Here is an 18430-nt window from a genome sequence, read left to right on the forward strand (position 1 = left end):
CAAAACTATTTTCCACAGCAGCTGTACCTTTGTACATTCCCAACAGCAATATACTAGTGTTCCAATTCAACATATTCAAGTATTCTCTGATTCATTAATTCAGATCAACATTTACCTTTATTACCCTAAATTGGATTTTTTTTTTCCTGGTACAAGAAAAACAGAAAAATGAGGAACAGTAATATCTAATGACTTTTAACATTTTTCTCTTAAGTGACTTAAATAATAGAAAATATAAAATGTGTTAATTTTTTTTCAATATAAGATAAAAAGGAGCATAATACCCTAAAAGCATATTGAGGATCCTACATTTACAACCTGTACCATAAAAACTGGTCAGTCTGAACTCTAAAAAGTCAAGTATTTGAAAACCTCATGTCTGAATAAGTCGATATAAATATTTTTAAATATTTTTTAAAGAAATTTACTTTTCTTGGGGCAGTTCACAAAATACCTGGAACTAAGCTGTCCAGGAAGGCCTTGCTTTAGTAAAAGTAGAAGGGAAAGATTTATAATAAACTTACCTAAATACCACTGGCAGGCTTTCCCCAACTTTGCCCAATCCCATATGGAGGAAGAGATGGGCAGTTAAAAGCAATAATGATGTTTTTAAGCCTTTAACACCTGCTCTCACCAATCTGCCATCAAGTGCTTACAGGAGGAGATAACAAGTAGCAAAACAAATATCAATAGAAGACATTCAAAGCAAATCAACAGGCATATCTGGGACTCTATTGGTGGGAGTGGGATGAGATATGGGGAGGTGGACATTTGCTTACTGTTATGACTTATTTTGTATACAAAAATATACTTCTAACTATTCCTAGTTCATGTGACAGTACTGAATAAATTGCTGTTTATTTCATGGCAGTCCCACACCTCTATGAAAAAGCCCAGTAGTAGAACTATTTTCAACCCATACTGCAGTTTTACATTGTTTTCAAGTAAATTGATTTTTCCAAGGTGCTTAAAGTGGTTTGTTCTCCCAATTAAGTAAATATTCCTCTTATGATCTATTTAAACTTGTTACAGTAAAACCTTTTCAAATAGAGTAGTAAGCCAAACTTTATCTTAGACTTGCCTGGATAATTGCAAATTCCTAATCAGTTACATCCAGAACAATGAAGTTATTTTTAACACAGACCCTCTCCCACCAGCTGTGGAGAAACTGACTGAGCCCCTTAAGAATAAATTAAATCGTGTTATTTCCTGGGATTTTAGAATCTTCCATTATTTCTCAAACATACTACATTTGCTCATGTATGAAGACAATTTTCCAGATAGTTATTTTAACAGAAAGCTCTTCATAATTGAACACTATGAGTCTGTATTATATCAACTTAATTTAAACAAATTTTTCTGATTGGTTGCCTTTATAAAAAAAAAGTTCATCTTCCAAAAAGTTAAAACAAGGTTTGTATCAAAAGCCTTTAATTCTTATATAAATTTAGTTTTAAACATAGCCTATAGGTGCTCCAATTGTTAACATTTTTCAGATTTCAGATAGGAGCAAAGGACTAAATTGTCACATCCTGCCCTAGGAGTCTGGTGGCAAACACAGCTCCCTCTACAACATCTCAAAAATATGAGCAAAAGACCCCTGAAGTAAACAGAAAAATGTCTTGAATTTGCAAAAAAAGTCAGAACAGCATACAATATTTCATTAAGCACCTAGTTTAGAACTCAATAACTGCCTCCTGAGTAATAAACAAGTACATGAAATAAAATTACATAATTATATTTTAAACTCAAATATAATCATTTAATACAAGACACATTTTAAACAGAAACTTACTAGAATGGCAAATTATGCTAGCTTTGGCTCAACACCATTAAAATCTTCTCCCTCCAACTATATGAAAACTGACAAGTAGTAGTAATATTACACAAACAAAAGATGATAGGAGCCAGTGACTGAACCGACGGTGAGTTCTGGCAAGGACCTTTCATTAACCAATGAAATTATAATCCAGGTGTTTTTATATCTCAACTAGGGACCAATAAAAGAGATTCAAGGATTGATACATTTTTAAATTAAGAAACTTCCCCACCTGTAATAGATGATCACTATAGTCTTATCTTACTGGATTTATTCTTGGTGGTTTAAAAACCTCCCAACTTCCCCTCTCTGCTCTATGGGTTCCAACCCCTACCCCTACAAACCTCTGGTCTCCAGAGACAGATCCTTGACTCTAAACCCACACCATAAACAATCCCCCTCTGGGTAAGCTTGTGACTAGGGACCTGCTTCTCATTGGCTATACCTTGCAAACAGTTCAAGTACGTGCGTGCTCAGTCCAACTCTTCGCAACCCCATGAACTGTAGCCCTCCAGGCTCCTCTGTCCATGGGATTTCCCAGGCAAGAATATTAAAGCAGGTTACCATTTCCTTCTCCAGGGGATCTTTGCAACCCAGGGATCAAACCCTCATCTCCAGCATTAGCAGGCAGATTCTTTGCCACTGAGCCACCAAGGAAGCTCAAGTACCAACCATCAAGTCATCCTCCCAAGTGAGCCTGTACTTTGCTTCAACAGAAACCTGCCTCTGCCTAGCCACAGTGACTGAAGCATTCTCTGCCTTTTAAAAAATACATTAATACTATATATACAGTATTGTGTATTTTAAGGCAAAAAAAAATGTGCTTACAAATATTTTCCTATATTCAAAGGCATTCAGTGTCAACTAAAGAATAAAGCTTTTCCTCAACTACCTAGGGGCTTCCCTGGTGGCTCAGGTGGTAAAGAATCTGCCTGCAATGTGGGAGACCTGGGTTCAATCCCTGGGTGGGGAAGATCCTCTGGAGACGGCAAAGGCTACCCACTCCAGGATTCTGGCCTGAAGAATTCCATGGACTGTATAGTCCATGGGGTCACAAAGAGTCAGACACAACTGAGTGACTTTGACTTTCAACTACCCAAGTGCATTCCCAGCAGCTGCACAAGGATGAGAATTAAGGTTTACTTGAAAATAACAGGCTCACAGTTGAGCTATTTCAAATCCTAAAAAATGATGCTGTGAAAGTGCTGCACTCAATATGCCAGAAAATTTGGAAAACTCAGCAGTGGCCACAGGACTGGAAAAGGTCAGTTTTCATTCCAATCCCAAAGAATGTTCAAAGTACCACATAATTGCACTCATCTCACACACTAACAAAGTAATGCTCAAAATTCTCCAAGCCAGGCTTCAATAGTATGTGAACCGTGAACTTTCAGATGTTCAAGTTGGATTTAGAAAAGTCAGAGAAACCAGAGATCAAATTGCCAACATCCGCTGGACCATAGAAAAAGCAAGAGAGTTCCAGAAAAAAATCTACTTCTGCTTTATTCACTATGCCAAAGCCTTTGTGTGGATCACAATAAACTGTGGAAAATTCTTTAAAACATAGGAATATCAGACCACCTAACCTGCTTCCTGAGAAATCTGTATGCAGGTCAAGAAGAAACAGTTAGAATTGGATATGAACAACAGACTGGTTCCAAATTGGGAAAGGAGTACGTGAAGGCTGTATATTGTCACCCTACATATTTAGCTTATATGCAGAGTACATCATGGAGAAACGCTGGGCTGGATGAAGCACAAGCTGGAATCAAGACTGCCGGGAGAAACATTAATAACCTTAGATATGCAGGTGACACCACCCTTATGGCAGAAAGTGAAGAGGAACTAAAGAGCCTCTTGATGAAAGTGAAAGAGGAGAGTGAAAAAGCTGGCTTAAAGCTCAACATTCAGAAAACAAAGATCATGGCATCCAGTCCCATCACTTCATGGCAAACAGATGGAAAAACAATGGAAACAGTAGAAAACTTTCTTTGGGCTCCAAAATCACTGCAGATAGTGACTGCAGCCATGAAATTAAAAGACGCTTGCTCCTTGGAAGAAAAGCTATAACCAACCTAGACAGCATATTAAAAAGCAGAGACACTGCTTTGCCAACAAAGGTCCATCTAGTCAAACCTATGGTTTTTCCAGGAGTCACGTATGGATGTGAGAGTTGGACTATAAAGAAAGCTGAGTGCTGAAGAATTGATGCTTTTGAACTGGGGTGTTGGAGAAGACTCTTGAGAGTCCCTTGGACTGCAAGGAGATCCAACCAGTCCATCGTAAAGGAAATCATTCCTGAATACTCATTGGAAGGACTGATGCTGAAGCTGAAACTCCAATACTTTGGCCACCTGATGCAAAGAACTGACTCACTGGAAAAGACCCTGATGCTGGGAAAGACTGAAGGCGGGAGGAGAAGGGGATGACAGAGGATGAGATAGTTGGATGGCATCACCAACTCGGTGGACATGAGTTTGAGTAAGCTCCAGGAGTTAGTGATGGACAAGGAAGCCTGGCGTGCTGCAGTCCATGGGGTCTCAAAGAGTCAGACACAACTGAGTGACTGAACTGAACTGAATGTCTTACCACTCTCATTGAATGTATTAACTTCGTTAAAGTGAAGAAGAGGCATTGTGATTTCCAAAGTGAAAACACAGTAGGTTGCAAATATTTCCCTATACAGAAAATGATTTCTTCCCCCATTCTCAGCTATAACTGGGCTTCCCTGGTGGCTCAAATGGTAAAGAATTTGCCTGCAATGCAAGAGACCCAGGTTCGATCCCTGAGTCGGGAAGATCTCCTGGAGAAGGGAATGACAACCCACTCCAGTATTCTCCATCCTATTCCCCAAGCTTCACCCCACCCAGAACCTGTTCTGGGGCTTCTCAGGTGGCGCTAGTGGTAACGAATCTGCCTGCATTGCAGGATTCCATCCCTGTGTAGAGAAGGTCCCCTGGAGGAGGAAATGGCAACCCACTCCAGTATTCTTGTCTGGAGAATCCCATGGACAAAGGAGCCTGGCAGGCGACAGTCCATGGGGTCACAAAGAGTCAGAAGAGACTGAGCATACACTCAACATGCAGCTATAATTACTGAAAGCTCAAATAATAGGCTTACTAAGATACCATACGGAGAAGGCAATGACACTCCACTCCAGTACTCTTGCCTGGAAAATCCCATGGACGGAGGAGCCTGGTAGGCTGCAGTCCATGGGGTCGCTAAGAGTCGGACATGACTGAGCGACTTCCCTTTCACTTTTCACTTTCGTGCATTGGAGAAGGAACTGGCAACCCACTCCAGCGTTCTTGTCTGGAGAATCCCAGGGACGGGGGAGCCTGGTGGGCTGCCGTCTCTGGGGTCACACAGAGTCAGACATGACTGAAGCGACTTAGCAGCAGCAGCAGCAAGATACCATACAGGGACTGAACCCCATGCCTCTATCATTCAATTTTGGAAATTCCTCTAGGAGACTGTCGTTTTTCCCCTCCACCTCAAGAATGATTCTGAATCAAGCTGATGTCTTGTCCACTTCAGCAGTGCCAACCAGCTATGGACCACATGTAAGGAAATACAACTTTTGAGAGGTCACAAATCAACTACGGCATTAGGAATATGAAGAAAATAAAATTTCAATCTTTAGATTGAAATTTTATTCATTCATCACAAATAAAAAAAATGAATCATTTTTCAAAGTGTCCAAACACGATTTGGAGGTCTCTGAAAACATGCAAACTAATTCCCTAAGAACAACTCAGTTTTTAAACTTTGCAATGTAATAAACTATGGAGTTTGTGCAAGGCTTTGCTAAATACTGTTCAATACACTGACTCATATTAACCCCTTGTGACAACCACTTGAAAAATGGTACAGGTAAGATGTTTTCTCCTTATACTAAAATGAAGAAACAGACTAACAGAGTTTCAGAAATCTATCAAGGACACACAGCTAAGAAGTAAATTAAGTCCCTGACAGATTATTCTGATTTCAAACTGATACTCAGATGTGGCCCTCACTAGGGGATGTAAGATTTGGGAGGCCCATGAGATCTCTAACCTTTGCCTATCATTTCAATATCTTTTAAATTATGTCTCATTTGTATTAAGCACCTTGATGTCCAAAATATGGAACTATGCATCCTGAGTTAAATCATGTTTCCAGTATTTGTCACGCTCACAAGAACACTATAATCCTATTTATAACATGATTCTTATGTTGGTTCTTTGACAATAACTATGATCCCAATAGTCAGGAAAGGGTATAGAAAGGTTTTACAGCTATCTGAATGGTCTAATTAACTGATGCCTCACCTTTAGTTGAATTTACAATTTTCAGAGATGGAGGCCACACAATTCACACAACAGTAAAATAATACAGAACAATTTAAAGCTGACTTACTAGTGTCTTTCAGAATCACATTAATACTCTAGGGTCAGGATTATGAACTGCAATTATCCCTGAGCAGTACAATAACTATGAAAGATAGAGCAGCTTCAGATATATTTAAAACGAATCCAGAAGTTACTGTTTTTAAAATTCTAATAAAAGATTATTTTGTCATCTGTCTTTTCCTGAAAGCAGTAGGCAAAAAAAAAAAAAAAAGGAAAGAAAAAGGTATTGGGTTATTGGATATTTATGGATGAAATCAGATAAATGAATGCTTATTTTAACATGAGTTGGAATTTTCACTTTCATATATTAATAAAATAAGAAAGTTGTTGAAATTCCTTCTACCAAATAAATTCTAAAATGCAAAAGATTTAAATTAAATCCACTTATCAGAAAACTATTTGACCATATGCCACCAAGAGAATCTTCCTTTGGTAGTAAAGCAATGATTTTAATTCAGGTTAATCGTGCAGCTAGATGAGGAAAGTGAATGCTGATTTGGTTATATTATTTACCTGAATGAACACATTTGAAAAATATCACCCAATGAACAGGTAAATGGATACTGGGAGTAGTTTTTTTCAACTTATTAGTGATTTTTTCATACCATTCCCTACTTATACTCCTTTATTATACTGAAAATAACCAACAATTCCTATAAGCAGTTATTTCAATCAAACAGAAAATGTCATTTAAAGTTTTTGTCTATCAGTTTTTACTATGACAGGCAAGTATTTTTACAACAATTATTTGCTTGTTTTTGAGCTACAGGTAATCTGGTATTTGAATTCCACTTAACAACTAAATCTAAGCATCTTCTGGTGGTATGGAAGAAAGAAAACTGAACTAGGCAATCTTAAAAAGGAATGGGATCCAGTTAAACATAAATAGATTTGAGAGAAAGTTCTACTTTACAGTCCCCAAAATCAGGGTACCTAACCACTAGCCACAAGTAGCAGTTTAAAATAATTAAAAGTAAATACAATTTAAAATGTAGTTCTTCTACGAACAGGCCACATTTTAAATGGTACAACAGTTACACGTGCCTGGTGATTGCCATACTGGACAGCAGAGATATAAAACCAATTCCATCACCAAAGAAAATTCTATGTGATCTTGTGCAAGTTATTAAATTTCTATGAACCTCAATGCCTTGTCTATAAAATGTCCTTAACATCACCTAAATTGAAAGACTATTAGAATTTTAATGAGATAATGTTAAAAAACAACAACAACAACCCACCACTCTATGCAGTACTTAGTACACATTAGATATCCAAAAGAGTAACTATTAATCTAGTATTGCGTTTTAATCTAAGATCACAAACACGGAACAAGTCATTCCCCCTCACTGGGCCTCATTTTCCTAAAACTGAAAAGTTAGGAGGTTCTTCAGGTTTTCAGTTCTAAGGACACTATCAAATGTTGCCACTTGAAATGAAATGTTAGGCAAAACTCCTACTGAGTAAACTACTACCTAGGCTCCTACAGCCAGCTTCCTAACTGATCCCAACCATTCCTCCAGAAACCCCAGAAGACTGACTCTCCAATATAGCCCATGGTCTGACGTGAGCTATTTATAAAGTCTGTCTTAAAAGGTTACTGGAATATCTTTCTGAAATTGTACATACTGTAATTAGAAGCTACAACCTCCTATTCCATGATGATATCTTACAGTTTTAAGATCTCTTTTAAAATGAACACTATCTTTATGTAGAGTTCTTTTCTCTTAGGAGCATATAAACCAAAACACTTTAAAAGCGCCTAGGAGTTTAAGTACCATTTTTTAGTGACTTTTTCTTTCTACCAAGTATGCCTCATTCTTGGCCAGCTTGTGCGTGACCCTCTCGTGTCTAAACAAAGTGAGAATTTCCATATGGTGGAGGGAGGCAAGTGACCTTACAGGTGAGGTCCCTTTGCAGGACCAGAAAGCAAGCCCAAAGACTTTACCGTCATTAACAGCCGCTCCCCGAGAGCCAGGAAATTTACAAAACGCCGGTTCCACAGAGGCCGCTTCCAACCAGGGGAAACCACTGGCCCCCATACAAGCACAAAACCAGGGCTACAGGCTGCTCTTGGCGTGGCTGCATGGGCTCTTCCCCCGGGCGTAGTCCCGGCCCCGTGTCACAGCTCTAACTTGAGAGTAAAGAGCAGCTCAGGCAGTAGAACAGAGCATTTTTGCCAGAGGCCAGAAGCCTCAAAAAAAAAAAAAGTGTTATTCCAGAGCAGATTCCTTTTCTTCCGGGTCTGTCTGCTCCCTCTGACTCTTTGCCCACAACCACCGTGCCTCCCCTTTCCCAATGCCCCACCTCTCTCCACATTAAAAAAAAAAAAAAAGAAGAAGAAAAAAAAAGGTGGCGTATTCCCTCTTCCTTAGCTTTCCCTACGAGAGCCTGGAAACTGGAGGAAATTCAAATCAAATTAACTGCACATCAAAAAATAAACAGACAAGCAATCAAGGGGGGTGCCCACCCAACAAAAGACCTCGCCCGTTCCAAAATATGATTAAGCCTGGGTGGAAGAGGGGGAGGGAGACTAGAAACCAACAAGGATGGAGAGATCAACGTATGAATCTGCGGCCCCGGCGTCGGCCCACTGCGGCCAAATTCCAAATCTTGTTTCAAGAACGTGCTGGACTGATGAGAAAAAAATTAAAAGTTTTAACTTTTAAGGCAGTCCGCAAACGGTACTGTCTAGATAAAATGCCATCGCTTCCCTTAGTCAAAGATAGAAGGGTGGGAGTTGAGATTCGAAAAGCTCCAACTCCAACCGCGCACTCCTGGAAGCCTCCCCGCCAACGGCGCCTCCGGGCGGCCCTGCCCCGTCTCCGGGGACATCAGGCCCGGGTGCTCGGGCTCTTACGGGGCGCGGGGACCGGACCTTTGGGAAAGTTCGCGGGCACAGCCCGAGGCCCCACTTTCCGCCGGGAGTGACAAGCCCTTCCCACGCCGGCCGGCCTCCGCCCAGCCGCGGGCACCAGACGGTCCGCGCGGCCCCTCCCGGCCGCCTCGGGGCGCGGATTCCGCCCGCCCGTCCCACCCCGGCCCGGGAGCCCCTCGGGGTGACCGACTGACCGGAGCTACGCTGGCCCACACACCGGGTCGCCCGCTCCTTCCCGCCGCGCCCCACTCCCCCGCCCGAGCTTCCAGCCGCCAGGCTCGCCGAGTCCGGCCGCTGCCGCCGGTTACCGCCCCCAGCCCGGGGGGAGTCCGGGGGGCAGGACGGGGAGGGAGGACGTGGCGCGCACTGAGGTGGCCAGCGGCGAGGCGGGGAGTGTCCCTGAGAGGCCTGGCCTGGGCGGGGGGCCGGCTCGGGCTCGGGACCCTCCCCGCGAGCATCCCCGGGTCGGAGGTCCCGGCCCGCCCCCGACTGGCGCGGAGAGGCGGCCCGACTTCAGCCCCACTTCGCACACCCGCCCTCCTCCCTCCACCATATGGAAATCTACAGCCTCAGAAAGTGACACGTCGAAGATTCCTCGGCCTCTCCGCCCGCCCTCCCCCTCCTGGGCAGCGTTCCTGCCGCGGAGATTCCGGGAGGGGGAGCGGATTCCTCGGACAAAATCTGCTGGGAAGGCTAGGGAGGGCGAGGGGGGAGGGAGAGCCCGGGAACCACTGCCCAGATTTTTTTTTTCCCCCATCAAGAAAGAATCTACCCGTTTCTTTCCCTCCTCCAAACCTTGGCCAGCTGTGTGGATGAGCAGGGGCCCGGAGACCAGTAAGACGCGGCCCCAAAGCGCAGGCCGGCACCCCCCGCACCGGGCCCCCTGTTCCCGGGGTGCCCAGATCAGCGCAGGGCGCTCCAGCACTCTGGCGGCAAGTTTTCCTCGGGAAGCCCGGCGCTCCCGAAGCGCTCCGGGACAGGCACGCACTTTGGCAGACTCTGCGTCCGGACGGGGCTTTCCAGCGCGCCGAGAGCGGCGGCAGAGACTTGGGATCCCGGTCCCCTCCAGACTCCCGCTCCTGCATCCCTTACCTTCCCTGGGGCTGAAACGCGGGGCTCCGGGCGCGCCACACACCGGGTCTCCCACGCCTCCCCAGCCGACAGCCCCGAGAATCCCTGCCGCCCCTTCGCTGCTCCCGCCGCCGCCGCCGTCCCCACCGCCGATCTCCACCTCCTCCGGCCGCCGCCGCCGCTCAAATAACTACCAGGAGGGTTAGATGGGGGATTCCGCCATGTCAATGATGTCGGGACCACATGGGGATTTGGGGCCCGCCCACTGCCGTAATCTGCAGAGTATAACCGCCTCCACAAGCCCCGATTCGCAGGAACTGTGGGATCCTCCGTTCCGCTCTAGTCCTGCATAACTATCCAGAATCTCCTTTTAGTTCAGCCAGACTTTAAAGAAGTCTGAGGCTTAAGGGAACTAGCAACTCCTGAAAGGCGAGGAGTTCATGTTCTGCCAAGATCGCCAACACCGGTATAAATGCGGGGTTTGCTATGTAATTATCAGAGTTAAGAATAAGACATTTTTTCATTTGCACATATATGGACTGTGAAGAAAGCTGAGCGCCGAAGAATTGATGTTTTTGAACTGTGGTGTTGGAGAGGACTCTTGAGAGTCCCTTGGACTGCAAGGAGATCCAGCCAGTCCATTCTAAAGAAGATCAGTCCTGGATGTTCTTTGGAGGAATGATGCTAAAGCTGAAATTCCAGTACTATGGTCACCTCATGCGAAGAGTTGACTCATTGGAAAAGACTCTGATGCTGGGAGGGATTGGGGCAGGAGGAGAAGGGAACGGCAGAGGATGAGATGGCTGGATGGCATCACCGACTCGATGGACGTGAGTTTGAATGAACTCCGGGAGTTGGTGATGTACAGGGAGGCCTGGCGTGCTGCGGTTCATGGGGTCGAAAAGAGTCGGACACGACTGAGCGACTGAACTGAACTTTTTTAAAATCCCCACAACCTTGTGAGCTGTTCTGTCACCTCCTTTCTCTATTTCCCTCAGCACTTTGTTCATACCATTCACATAGCATTAAGAGATTTTATTATATTAATACCAAAGTTACAATGTCTGTTTCCCCTTTTCGGTGCCCAATATGCGCTCCTAAGAGCAGAGACTGTTCCTTACTCCTGTCTGTATTTCTGTATCAAACAGAGTATAATGCATAAGGCACAGTAGGACTCATTAGGTAACTGCTGTGTTTATACTCGGAGAAGGCAACGGCACCCCACTCCAGTACTCTTGCCTGGAAAATCCCATGGGTGGAGGAGCCTGGTAGGCTGCAGTCCATGGGGTTGCTAAGAGTCGGACACGACTGAGCGACTTCCCTTTCACTTTTCACTTTCATGCATTGGAGGAGGAAATGGCAACTCACTCCAGTGTTCTTGCCTGGAGAATCCAGGGACGAGTGGGCTGCCGTCTATGGGGTCGCACAGAGTCGAACACGACTGAAGTGACTTAGCAGCAGCAGCAGTAGCAGCAGTGTTTATACTAATTAAGCCAAATGTAATGTATCCTGTTGTATAGACTCAAAATGGTAAACTGACTGCATCCCGTGTCACCCCTCAAATTATCCAGGCAGACAAGTAAGTAGAAGTGATCCCAAAGAGGCCACTCGCCCTTTTAGCTTCCCAGGTATTCTAAATAATTACATTTAACCTCAGTTATCAGAGAAGGCAATGACACCCCACTCCAGTACTCTTGCCTGGAAAATCCCATGGACGGAGGAGCCTGGTGGGCTGCAGTCCATGGGGTCGCTGGGAGTCGGATATGACTGAGTGACTTCACTTCCACTTTTCACTTTCATGCATTGGAGAAGGAAATGGCAACCCACTCCAGTGTTCTTGCCTGGAGAATCCCAGGGATGGGGGAGCCTGATGGGCTGCCGTCTATGGGGTCGCACAGAGTCGGACACGACTGAAGCGACTTAGCAGCAGCAGTTGCAGCAGCAGCCTCAGTTATTAGGCTACATTGTTATATACGCTGACTCATTGGAAAAGACCCTGATGCTGGGAAAGATTGAGGGCAGGAGGAGGAGACGGCAGAGGATGAGATGGTTGGATGGCATCACCGACTCAATGGACATGGGTTTGAGTGAACTCCGGGAGTTGGTGATGGACAGGGAGGCCTGGCGTGCTGCGGTTCATGGGGTCGAAAAGAGTCGGACACGACTGAGCGACTGAACTGAACTGATTAGGCTACAAAGCAGGACTAGGTAGCAACCAGATGCAACATACTACTTTCATTGATCTAAAAAATACATAAAAACCATTTGTCAGATAAAGTTATTGTACATAGTACTATATTAAAGCCTGAAGAACATAAAAGAATACTGAGAAATAGCTCCTTTTCTCGTGAAATTTGCGGTTCTTTTTGCAGATGAGAGGAGTAATGATGAGTCTATGCATTGGGGCCCTCGGCCCTGATTGACTTCTTTTCCCAAATACTCCCAAAGGGTCTCTTGAAGCCATCTTTCTAGAACAAAGTTCCAATCCTAAGTCATAGTCCTGTATTGGAAGGGAAAAAAGAAAAAGCAGAGATTGCCCAGCTCCTGCCTCAGCTTCTCTGGCTTGCCCCTGAGCCATGGCCTCCAGCCCAGCTGAGCTCTCCTGACGTCCAAGCACCACTGTCCCTCCACACCTGCCTTCACTCTGTCTGGACCACGCGTCTATCTTTCCCCTATCTGAAGAGCGTTTCCTCATCTTTGATCACTCTGTCCCTCCCTTCCCGTAGTCTCACAGCTGTTTTCCCCACAATCTCATAATCCTTTTCAGTTCTTCTCACATTGCTCTGAAGTTACTGTATATCTCTTCCACTTGACTGGTCTTGTTCATTTTTGTATCCCCACCATTAACCTAGCATGGAGCTTTGAATACAATACCCCCCTTATAAATGTTTGTTGAATAAATTAATTTTAAAGGATATGGAAGAATCTGAATGACTAGATAAATGGCCAAACTTCAGAGGGTGGAAGTTTGAATCTAAGTGTAGAAAGACAGGCTTGGCAAAGGAGGTAAAAGCAAGCAAGAGAAATTAAGATAACAGAATTATTTCTCCTAGTTTCTACCATTAGATTGAATGTGTTCTGATTAAGAAGAATCAATGACACAAAATGCCTTAAAATTTTAAATGCATTTTCATATATATAATCTCAGTGTTTCATTTGTCTTCTTATCCTAACGCCTAACATCAGTTTTGGCACAGAATAGAAAGCCAGTCAGTGTTTGCAAAATGAGAGGAAGTATGGTGTAGGGGAAAAAGCATGGAAATTATAATTAGACAAAAGCCAGTGACATTAGTCAAGCTTTTAAAGTTCTCTACGCCTGGGTCAGTTACTTATTAACTAGTGATATTGTCTTCCTGCTAAGGGTGTAAGGAATAAAAACCTCTAGCACCTGATACTCAATATATAAATATTGCTTCCTCCCCTTGAATGAATGAATGAAGATGCCTTTACTACAGGGAAATTTTTGAGAGGGCTCCCAACTACATGTTGAAGGATTTAAATTTAGTACAATGAGAAATCACTGTAGGATTATAAAGGCATGAAGTGACTGAAGGAGGTTTCAAAGTTGATTATTCTGGCAGTAGGATGTAGAATACGGTTCATATCATAGAGGTATGCCCTGAACGTATGTGGGAGATATGAAGTCTTAGCCCAGAGAGGTAGTTCTGCAAATGGGAAGGAGGATCTCAACTTAAAGCAATGAGTATTACCATCTGGTGTTGACAACCCAAGTCATCTGCCACCGTAGGTCTTAAGTTACAGAACTACAGTCATAACTTTGCTCCAAAAGCAACTTAGGACTTGCTCTAGTACAAAAATTAATATCCAAATGAGATGCCTAGAAGTTAAAGCCTATATATAACAAAATATACAGACTTAAAAACCCTTCCATCACCCATTGTAATGTGGGTTGAGTTGTATTTTAAAATTTAAAGAAAAAGTTCAAAGTCAAACTTCCTGATCTTAGATAACTTACTTTATAACAAAAGAAATGCAACTTTAATATATTTGAAACTAGCATTGAAAAGGTCTCAAGCCGTTAAACCTGTAATACTTCTCAGCCTAAGATTTCTAAATTCACTAGCTGATCACGTTAGCTGCTGCTGCTGCTAAGTCACATCAGTCGTGTCTGACTCTGTGCGACCCCATGGACAGCAGCCCACCAGGCTCTGCCATCCCTGGGATTCCCCAGGCAAGAACACTGGAGTGGGTTGCCATTTCCTTCTCCAATGCATGAAAGTGAAAAGTGAAAGTGAAGTCACTCAGTCATGTCTGACTCTTAGCGACCCCATGGACTGCAGCCCACCAGGCACCTCCGTCCATGGGATTTTCCAGGCAAGAGTGCTGGAGTGGGTTGCCAGTGCCTTCTCCGATCACATTAGCTAGTAATACCTAATATCCAGAAGACCCACGCAGGTTCTCATTCTTCACATCCTACCTCAGCCTGCAGCTAGGGTTGCTAGATTCTCATAGGCAAGCTCAGTCTTGTCTCTTATCTTGAAACACAATCTTGACCTTAGAGGGTACTAACTCTTTGCATCTACCTTTTGCTCTAACATTCTGAGCCAGATCTGATGCCAGCTGCAATACGAATATTGATGAAAAGCCAATTAATCCAGTTTTAAAGACTTAGGAATTCACTGGAGTATGAACTAAACTAAAGGATAGCTGGCTCAGTCAATAATAAAATCTAAGAGCAACATTGCAACTTTACATTTCTCCAGAACAGTTTTACCAGTCAGCCTGTAGTCTCACCTTCCTTACTATTGTTCATTGCAAGACAAGGGGAAATTGTAGCCCTGTGTGTGAGTGTGTGTGTGTTTGTGTGTGTGTATTAGAAGTAATTTCAAACAAGAAGATCTGATCCACAGTTATCAGAACTATTCAGGTAGAAGGTGAATAGCTGTCAGGGCTCATAAAATCACAGGGTTGATGGCGAGCTAAAGGTTTTTGGCCTGCTAGCTCCCAAAGCAGAATCTTTGCTCCATATCAATGACAGCTTAGCCCCCAACCTCAGACTGGGCACCACCAGGAAAAGGAAAAAATGCTTCTTTGCCAGGACAGCCCTTTATCAACAACTCTAGACCTAAACCAAGTCTTCAGAAACCTGCCTCCTTAAAATTTGCCCACACTGATCCTTTTTCTGCCCTCTTGAGGCAGGTAAAGTAACAACAGTCACCTTCCACATGACTTCCCTGTCCATGAATTGACTATACCTGTCACACCTGTTCTCTTTTCCTGGATAAACTTGCTGAACTCTTCATCTCATCCACATAGCTTCCAGATCTCTCTTCATCCTTTTCTTCCACCACCTCTAGTTACCTACTTGTTCAATAGCTCTGAAACCGGCATATTCAGATTCTATCTGTAGTATTTCAAGTATGATCAGCACACAGTCACAAAGTGGTACCCCTTCTGGCTTTAATTTAGACAAAATGTTTGTATCATTACAGTTTAATATTGTGTTAATTTTCTTAGCAGACTCTTTGTTCTGTTAACTTGTTCTTTCTTCTTCCATAAAAAGTTGTCAACTTTTTATGGCGTACATCAGGAATACAACTGACTTTAATTAATTTGAATTAATGTTAAGTTGTTGAATATTTAAGTTTATTAAATTTCATTTTTAAGTTTCATTATTATGTTCCAGCCTATCTAGTACTTCCTGGACATTCAGTCTATCATCAAAAAACCTTTCCCAGCTTTGCCACATTAAATAAGTATGACAAGCATGATTTCTATGTTCCCATTCAAGTCACTAAAAAAAGCACAAAAAAGGCCAAGAACTGCTAGTAATTTTTCTCAGACTGGGAAAAAAAAAAAAAAGCTATAAATCTGTCCATCACACTGACTTACTCTGAACTCCACACAACAGGGGAGCCAGTTGGGTCTGACTTCCTTCATAGTCATTGTTATCACTCTTGCTCACACTCACACCTGATTTATTCCTATGATCACTTTTTCTTCCTAACATGTCAAGACTTCAGTATGGCACACAGGTCTCTTCACACCAGGTGTGCTAAATATTATCTTCCTCAAATTCAAAATTTGGCCTGGATAGAAACACATGTAGATATATTTGTCCTTCACGGAGAAATGAAGCAAAGAAGTATCTTTAGCTCAGGCTGCATGCCTCAGATACAAACCATTGTAGTCAAGGAAAGATCCTGAGATTTGACCAGAAAGCAATGAGGTGGAAAAAGAAAACGTACTGCAGAGCCTGCTGGGCCCATTCTGTCTGTGAAGAGCTGGATATCATATTTGAAATTGTTTCTTGTCTTTTTGTGTATTTACTGTAATATTTCTTTTATTAATAATTATTAGAAGCATATTTATTGGTATTTCACATATAATCTGTGTGCCTCAGAACTCAGGGTAACTCAGGGGGTAAATCACATATGGTATTCATTAATACCCTTTTTCTGACTCTGACTGCCACAATTATTGCAGGACGTCTCACTACCCTCATACTCTTCCTGGTTCTTTCTAGAAGTTTCATGTGAGTTTACGAGCACATTTTTTCAGCTTTCTTCAGTAACTTATTAACCCAGCCAGAGCAGCTAATATGGCATGTCCCACGGTACTGAGCCTTCTGCTGTGGGTGAAACCTGAAGAGCCCATCCAGCTTACCCCATGAGGCCAGCACCACCCTGGGACAGGGCTTCCCTGGTGGCTCAGATGGTAAAAGAATCTCCCCGTAATGCAGGAGACCCAGTTTGACCCCTGGGTTGGGAAGATCTCCTGGAGTAGGAAATGGCAACCCACTCCAGTATTCTTGACTGGAGAACTCCATAGACAGAACAGCCTGATAGGCTGTGTCCATGGGGTCACAAAGAGTCAGAACATGACTGAGCAGCTAACACTTCACTTCACCCTGGGATAGACTCAATTCTCTTTCTCCTTCTGGACAATGTATATAATTAACACACAACACTGTCTAAGTTTAAGGTGTATAGCATAATTATTTGATTTATAAACATCATGTAGTGATTATCAGCACGTTTAGTGACCATCTGTTATCTCATATACAGAATTACAGACATAAAAATGAAATTTGTCTTGTGTTGAGAATTCTTAGGATTTAGTCTCAACAACTTTCATATACAACATTTCATATACATATAGATTTCATATATTTATCGTGTTGTACATTACATCTCTAGTATTTATTTATCTCACAACTGCAAATTTGTACCTTTTGACTGCCTTCATCCAATTCCCCTTCCTGCCTCTAGTAACCACGAGTCTGATCTTGTTTTCTATGAGTTAGCTTGTTTGTTTTTAAAATATAATTGACCTAAAATATAGATGACCTATAGTTCTCATTACACAACATAGTAATTCAACATTTCTATATGTTTCAAAATGATCACTAGGATAAGTCTAGTTATAATATGTCACTGAAAAAGATATTACATAGTTATTGACTATATTCCCCACATTGTACATTTCATACCCGTGATTCATTCATTTTGCGACTAGAAGTTTGTAAATCTTAATCTCCCTCACCTATTTCTTTGCTCCCCCTGCACCTCTTTCCTCTGACAAACACTTATTTGTTCTCTGTATCTATAACTGTTTATATTTTGTTATGTTTGTTTATTTGGGGATTTTTTTTAGATTTCACATATAATGATCTGATCTGATCTGATAATGAAATCACATAGCATATATCTTTCACTGATTTATTACACTTAGCATAATAACCTCAAGTTCCATCCTTGTCAAAAATGGCAGAATTTCATTCCTTCTCATGACAATAATATTCCATTATATATATTAATATATTGTTGTGAACAATGCTGCAAAGAATATGTGAGTACAAATATCTCTTGTACAAATATCAAGAAATTTTGATCTTCCCTTCGCTCAGTCGTGTCCGACTCTTTGCAACCCCATGGACAGTACCCTACCAGGCTCCGCCATCCATGGGATTCTCCAGGCAAGAATACTGGAGTGGGCTGCCATTTCCTTCTCCAGGGGATCTTCCCAACCCAGGGATCAAACCTGGGTCTCCTGCATTGCAGACAGACGCTTTACCGTCTGAGCCACCAGGGAAGCCATATTAATATATTGTTGTGAACAATGCTGCAAAGCAAGAATACTGGAGTGGGCTGCCATTTCCTTCTCCAGGGGATCTTCCCAACCCAGGGATCAAACCTGGGTCTCCTGCATTGCAGACAGACGCTTTACCGTCTGAGCCACCAGGGAAGCCATATTAATATATTGTTGTGAACAATGCTGCAAAGAATATGTGAGTACAAATATCTCTTC

At 42.8% G+C, this 18430-nt stretch overlaps 1 protein-coding gene across 11 annotated transcripts in view; it reads right to left on the bottom strand.

The window, feature by feature from the left end:
• Positions 1–10355, bottom strand: part of FNDC3B (fibronectin type III domain containing 3B) — a 353909-nt gene extending 343554 nt beyond the window's left edge. For 3 of the 11 annotated variants that reach the window (XM_025284112.3, XM_044944775.2, XM_044944772.2), the window contains exon 1: positions 10181–10355. The gene's annotated coding sequence lies outside the window, so the exon portion shown is untranslated. Of the gene's footprint in view, positions 1–524; positions 2763–8158; positions 8485–9282; positions 9412–10180 lie in introns of those variants that run through there. The other 8 variants (XM_025284392.3, XM_006068123.4, XM_025284171.3 and 5 more) reach the window with 6 other exon arrangements.
• Between the last annotated feature and the right edge of the window lie 8075 nt (positions 10356–18430).

The sequence above is a fragment of the Bubalus bubalis genome, chromosome 1 (assembly GCF_019923935.1).
Source record: "Bubalus bubalis isolate 160015118507 breed Murrah chromosome 1, NDDB_SH_1, whole genome shotgun sequence".
NCBI lineage: Eukaryota > Metazoa > Chordata > Mammalia > Artiodactyla > Bovidae > Bubalus > Bubalus bubalis.